The sequence below is a fragment of the Mizuhopecten yessoensis genome, unplaced genomic scaffold (assembly GCF_002113885.1).
Source record: "Mizuhopecten yessoensis strain PY_sf001 unplaced genomic scaffold, ASM211388v2 scaffold11017, whole genome shotgun sequence".
Taxonomy (NCBI): Eukaryota; Metazoa; Mollusca; class Bivalvia; order Pectinida; family Pectinidae; genus Mizuhopecten; species Mizuhopecten yessoensis.
The window spans coordinates 785594-792421 of NW_018408837.1; positions in this window are offsets into that span (position 1 = coordinate 785594).

The following is a 6828-nucleotide window of genomic DNA, read 5'->3' on the forward strand; positions in this document are numbered from 1 at the left end:
TCTTCTCCCGTTATAAATTAATAAAAAAATCTTATTTTGTCAATGGTTTTGATAATTATTGAAGCGACTTAAGGCTGAATACTGTTTTCAGTGTTTACATTTGACGTTTTGATCGTTTGAAATGATTTAAGCGAGTTACAAGAAAACTGGTTTGAGCACAGAATCCATGCTTGAGCATGAGAACGGTTTCATGAATACGGGCCCTGGTGGGGTAAAAATACTAGCCACTTCCTACCGACTCGGCTATTGAGAATTTCTGTTTAGCTAAAGCGTATAAGACTAGAAAACCAGGTTTAACTCCTAGCGGCGGCATTGACAAAATAATGACCTTTGTTACAATTAAATTATACCAGTTAACGAGAACGTTATTCATCAATGCCTCTTTATAAGCAAAAAAATAATACATCTTCGTAATAATCCATTTAGAAAAATCTGTAGCCGATGAAATGTTTTGGAAATGTAACTTTTCGTTTACCACTGGTCGCCATGATCTTTGATATTGATAAGAATAATATTAATAATACTTTGAGGCTCTTACATACCGCTTTATCACAACCTAGTTCGTAGGTCGCCTCAAAGCGGTTCACAAATTATTATCCATGGTTATATGGCCTTTTCAACCAGCTAACATCTTTCTCAACTCCCTTGGCAGCATACAGCCGGTGCTGCCATTTCGGCGCTCACACCTAGCATTCAACAATCCTAGCATTGCCCAACCACGTACTCTTTTACAGCTGAGTAGACTGGAGCACGCGAAGTAAAGTATGTTGTCCAAAGACACAACACAGTGCCGTGACGCGACTCGAACCCCCAACCCTTCGGTCACGAGCCCGGGGTCCTACCACTAGACTACCGTGCCTCTGTGATCTGGATTTAATATGAAACATTCAACATCTAATCTGGCGTTCCCTTCGTTTTTTTATTTTTATGATTTCGTCAATAATTGCGAGTATTGTGAGTGTAAAATCAGATGTATTGGCTGTATCTTCGTGTTGTTATCAATACGTCTGTTATGTGACAATCGGTTGGTGTACATATTTCAGCGGTAACCCTATGTAAGCGGTTTTCGCGCTTTAAATTTTTGCGCTACATTATGATAGCGCTACAAGGAGTTTCTGAAGTATCGTTTTCTATTGTATACAAGGTGCTAATACGTTAACTTGCTCATTTGCTATAATTTGAGCGTGTTAAGAAATATAGGATAAGTTTTTCTCAGTTGGAATCATCACCTCATAAATTGACACAAAAAAAGAGAGAACAAATATTAATATTCATAGTATTTTTCTGTAAATGGTTTATTGCTTTTGTATAATAAGGTTAATCAGCGGATACAAAATTATTTTTCAAATGATTTATGTATGATCGGTTCAATAAAAGGCAGAAATTGGAATTTGTATGAGCCTTGAATAACCCCGCCCACATCTACCATTGATGACGTCACACAGTTGTGTCTCCTTCGATAAAAAACTGTATAGCTCCGCCCAACTTTATTGTTGGCGACGACTTGAAAACTTGTCACGTTCTATGGTCAGGTTATAAAAGGATAATTCAAGTTTACGGGGAAAATGATTACTGAGTGAATATAAGTGTAGAATATATAGGATCTTTCATGAGTTTCCATTTCATAGAGATTAATGAAACGAGTCTAAGAAATTTTAAATTTAGCGTGCCTCTAGCAAGCTAAAATGAAAAATCAGTGACGAATTTTCATAAATTTCATCTGAAATCATAACGAGTGTAAGATCCTTTTTTTATCACATATTTAAGATTTGTGGCATTTATTAGTATAAAAACGACAATTTTCATGCAATCTTGAAATTTAAAAAGCCGACATTTTGACTCCAGTGCGTAAGTCTGTGACGTCATGTACTTGTCCTAGGCGTGACGTCACAATTGAAACAATTGAAACTTACAACCAATCACATGGCTGATAGGTCACACTACATGGGCTAATACGCAAACAAATATGACATGGATATATTCACTGGATATTACAGTACATTATGTGATAAAAAATATTTACTAATAGTTCTTCCATGGACTTCGTATTCGAAGATGACAAACATACCATTTGAACGGAGATTACCGCAATTTTCGATTGCTACTTTTCTCTACCATTGTAACAAAGCTATTACTTTCTTCAAAGTTTTAGTCCCTTTTACCGTAGTATCATGTTTGGAAACCTGGTGCTAAACTTCATAAAATGTTCCTACATGACATAGCGGTGTTGGATACTATTAGTTACCCCTGCGGGTATGACGTCTCCGGCACCGAATAAGTTAAAGCAGATAGCACGTACATACATGCATACGCATAGTACGAGGTGGGGGAACACAAAAATGAATAAATTAAATAATAACGACGAAAAAAATCGTCGTCTTTGATCGTCAATGATAGGATACGAAACAAAGAAGCATACCCTACCAGGAGGGAAAGCCAGAGAAATCCTAGCCCTCGGGATGAGATTTTTTAATACCTGACCCTCGGACATGAATCAAACCTCGTTGATAAAGTGCCTCATAGGCGTCTCATTAAAATGCTTGAAGCCAATAACATCAGTGAAAGAACATGTAAATGGTTGAAATTTTCTCAATAACAGGACACAACGAGTCTGTGTTAACGGTGAATTTTCTAATTGGCATCAAGTGACGAGTGGAATCCCACAAGGTTCAGTCCTGGGGCCGATTCTTTTCTTCCTATTTATCAACGATCTTCCAGAGTGTGTGCAATCAAATTTACTGCTATTTGCGGACGACACCACAATATATCGCAGGATAGATTGTCAATACGATGCTCAGATTATACGGTCTGACTTGGACAGCTTATACACATAGAGTAGCATTGGCTGCTTAAGTTCCATCCTGATAAGTGTAAGGTGCTGTAGGGTCGGTATAGAAGCTCCCCCCGGGGAATGCTGGAGGTAGTTGAGGAGGAAAAGGATACTGGCTTGGTGATGGATAAGCATCTAAGTTTTAAAAAGCATATATCCAAGTACAGGTGACTAAATTAAAGCAAACCAATCAGTAGAACTGATGAGAAGATCTTTCATATACTTAGACCAAACAAACATGTGTGCTACTATTCAAAACACTGGTGCGCCCAGTACTTGAATATGCCAGCTGTGTAAGGGAACCATATAAAAAGAAGTATCGAAAACGTACAACGTAGAGTCACCAAGATGTTACCTGGTATGAAGTACAAGTCTTGAAAGAGCTTTGATTACCAACCCTGAAGTTCAGAAGGGTACGGGGTGATCTCGTTGAGACCTTCAAAATACGGCATGGTTTCTATGACAACAGAGTAACAAGAGGGTCTGTTCCAACTCCATGACAGCAGGACTACGAGGGGGTACTCTCTGATAACAATGAAACAGCGGGGTAGACAGGACATCTGAAAGCACTGTAACGTAGGTTCGTCTGAAGCACCTATAGCATAGGTTCACTTAGTTAATGTACATTGCTTGTGTGAAGTATGACGCTTGGCATTGTGGGAATATTAAAGATGGCTGACCAAGTAACATGTGTTTGAATTACGTGAGACAACTTCTGAGCGTAACATGTGTTTGTATTACATGAGAGACAAACGACAACGTAACAAGCACTTCTACACAAATCGAGTAGTTGACATATGGAACAACCTACCAGAGGATGTTGTCAGAACTAAAAGTGTCAATAGTTTTAAAAAAACTAGGTTGACAACCACTTCAAAAATCATCCTGCAATGTATGACATGGAAACTCAGTTTGGATGGTGCAGGACTTAACCCAGAACCGACAAATCCCAATCACTTAGAAACCTGGGATATGTATACTTTCTTTTTCTGTGATGATTATTACTGTTTTATTACTAATATATGTGATTATCTCCCTTTACTTGCAATATAATATGTTATTGTTATTTTTACATATGTTTGTCGCAATAATAGCTCTCGAGAGCTAATGTTCCTTGTTTACCTGTATGCGACGTTGAATAAAGTTTCTTGTATCTTGTATCTTGTTGTAAAACTACAAACAGTTTCGGATGAAGTAGAACTGAACATAGAGGCGCAATAAGGGCCTGCGTTCAGAATCATCATAAGGTATCAGAAGGTAAGGCAATCAACACTATCACCCTCGGGGTATGATTTATATGTCATAACCTCGCGGTAGGGAAAAGTGATCTGTGAAAACAAGGAAAACTAAAGGACGATGTTTCTTATTGCAATTGCAAAAAGATACTGCAGTGTGATTTTTGTTTGTTGTTAATATTTACGCATTCGCGACAAATGCTATTGAATTGATGGAGGGTGTAGGGAAGGGAGCTTATATTGATATGTCCTGATTGTCTGATAAAGATTTAGCACATGTTGATATTCAGTTTTAAGACATGAAACTATGAGAGTTGCTTCCCTTTGGTTGTCGGATTATCCAAATTAACGAAATGCCAATCTTTGAGACCAAAGGTTGAAATCATAAAAGTACAAATTAAAACGATAAGCATATGAAAGAATATTAAGATATCGATCCGTGCTGAGCTCTTAACATAAAAAACATCCGTGACTTAGGTAGCTTAGGAAAAACTATATAAAAGTAACAAGAACTTTTCGAATCTCCAAAATTCAGTTTCCGCTCTTTAACTTTCATTTGGAAATAACAGTAGCACAGTTGGGCCAGGTCACTTCTGTTGACCAAGCTGTTCAAACGGTTAGAGCGATAACATAACAATGTGAGGTCCAGAGTTCGAATCACGGTCTAGTCATGCTGAATTTCTACACTCAGAACACAGTTGTTTATTATATTTTGTTTTATTTATCTTTTAAAAGTCCCGCAAGATATTTTTTTCTTTTAAAATGATTTATTAAAATTATTGTCCTGCCGTAGAAAACAGTTTGCAGAACTTAGTTACAGTTTTTGGCAGGTGTAAGAGGACAAACTTCGACTGGTGCTAAAATTGAAAGTTACAGGTGAAAGGAATTCATAGGAACGTGGACAGACATTTTAAGGAGACTTCTAAAGATTGGTGAACTATGAGTGATTTGTAGTTTTTGGGAACATGTGTCTATCAGGCCAGTGGTTAGTGCGGTAAGCACTTAACTGACCTGAGTGACATATTTCATGGCGTTGCAAAATACCAATCGTACTGGAAGGAAAGAAAGAAATACTGAAAAATACAACATTTAATATCATATTCAACTTCACTTAAAGCGATATTTTCCTGCTATTTTAGTTCTCAGAAAATATACAGTGTTGAGCATCATCGGTCTTGTGTAAAGAATTGAATAAGTCTATGTAGGTAAAACATAAAAGTAAATTATGCTGTTCTACGGATTACGGAAAACTACCCCAGGTTAGGTGCGTAACCTGGGGTTACCTCCCTTTCAACCTAAGAATCGGAAATATAGCTCTCGTCAAACGCTCATAGAGGAACATCAGTACATAGCAATGTTATAATTCTGTTTGGTATATTTCAATTAAATGATTTAAAATGATCTTCATATATTATCATCGAAATATCTTATCATTATTTCGAAGTAAATTACGAAAATTATTTAAACACTTTTATCAAATTCTAAAATGGGTTTCTAAGGATTAGGTAATGGTATGATCGCAAGACGTGTCACGTGATTTCGTCATGACGCAATTTTCATAGATGTTAATAAGAAGCTCGACAGACTGCTACGATGATCACTGTAATTTCATAAGAAGCAATCGCGAAATTAACTATGATTCGGTTTATATAAATTTGGTTAGTTCTTGTACAAAACGCTAGAAATAGTATATATATCCATTAACTGAACCATAATAAAATAAGATTCCATTTTCATAGTTTTAGAGTCTGTAATTGAACAGGCCATCGTCGATCCGGAACACCATTGGCATTTCTCATAAAAAACCCATTTCTTTTGTACAAGAAGGCCGAAGTGATCCGGATAAGCTCTCCTATATAAAAAAAGTGTCATAACGAGGATAGTGAAAACGAGGTTAATGAAACAAAAACATGATTTATATTGATTTCCAATATTGAATAACAAGTTCAGATGAATTACCGCATTACGGTCGGATGTGCGGTAAACGTGCTTAATGCAAGTCCCTTTCAGTCGGTTAGCCCGAGTTTTCTCTGTCCTGTTATGGATTAGGGAAAGCTTGACTGCCTTTCATTGTGAGAGGATAATAAACACGCCGTGTTTCGATTCGTCTTCAATTCATTTCCGGAAAAAGAAAGACACATCTAAACAAAGAACCAACATGGACATACGGTTACGGAATTACGGATATACTAAAAAATAAAAGATAAATTTGTTGAATAAAGCTGCACACCCTTTCCAATCAATGAATCCCTCATGATCATGTATGGCTCAAGTCCTGAACCACTGGATGTTGACGTAATCAAATTACTAGACTATATACAATGTAGCTACTGACTGTACAGTAGTGTCCACAAATATGGATGATGCAACGTTCTTGCACTTTCGCGGAACGAAAAAGTTTTGGCTTTCATGGCTTCGATAAACGAGTATGCCGTCCATTTTTCTATGGCAACTGGCGAAACAAAATTATGGCAAGCCAAGTTGTCATTTATTCATGGAGCAATGTTGATCCAGTACTTAACCAAATTATATAAGATATCTCATATATTATATAAGATATCTTATAAATTATATAAGATATCTTATTTTAAGTTTATGAGATATCTTATATCTTTTATAAGATATCTTATATACTTTATAAGATATCTTGTAAAAGATATAAGATAAAAGATATCTAATATCTTTTATAAGATATCTCAATTAATTTTCTTTATAAGATATCATATATTATATAAGAAATCTCATAAAAGATATAAGATATCT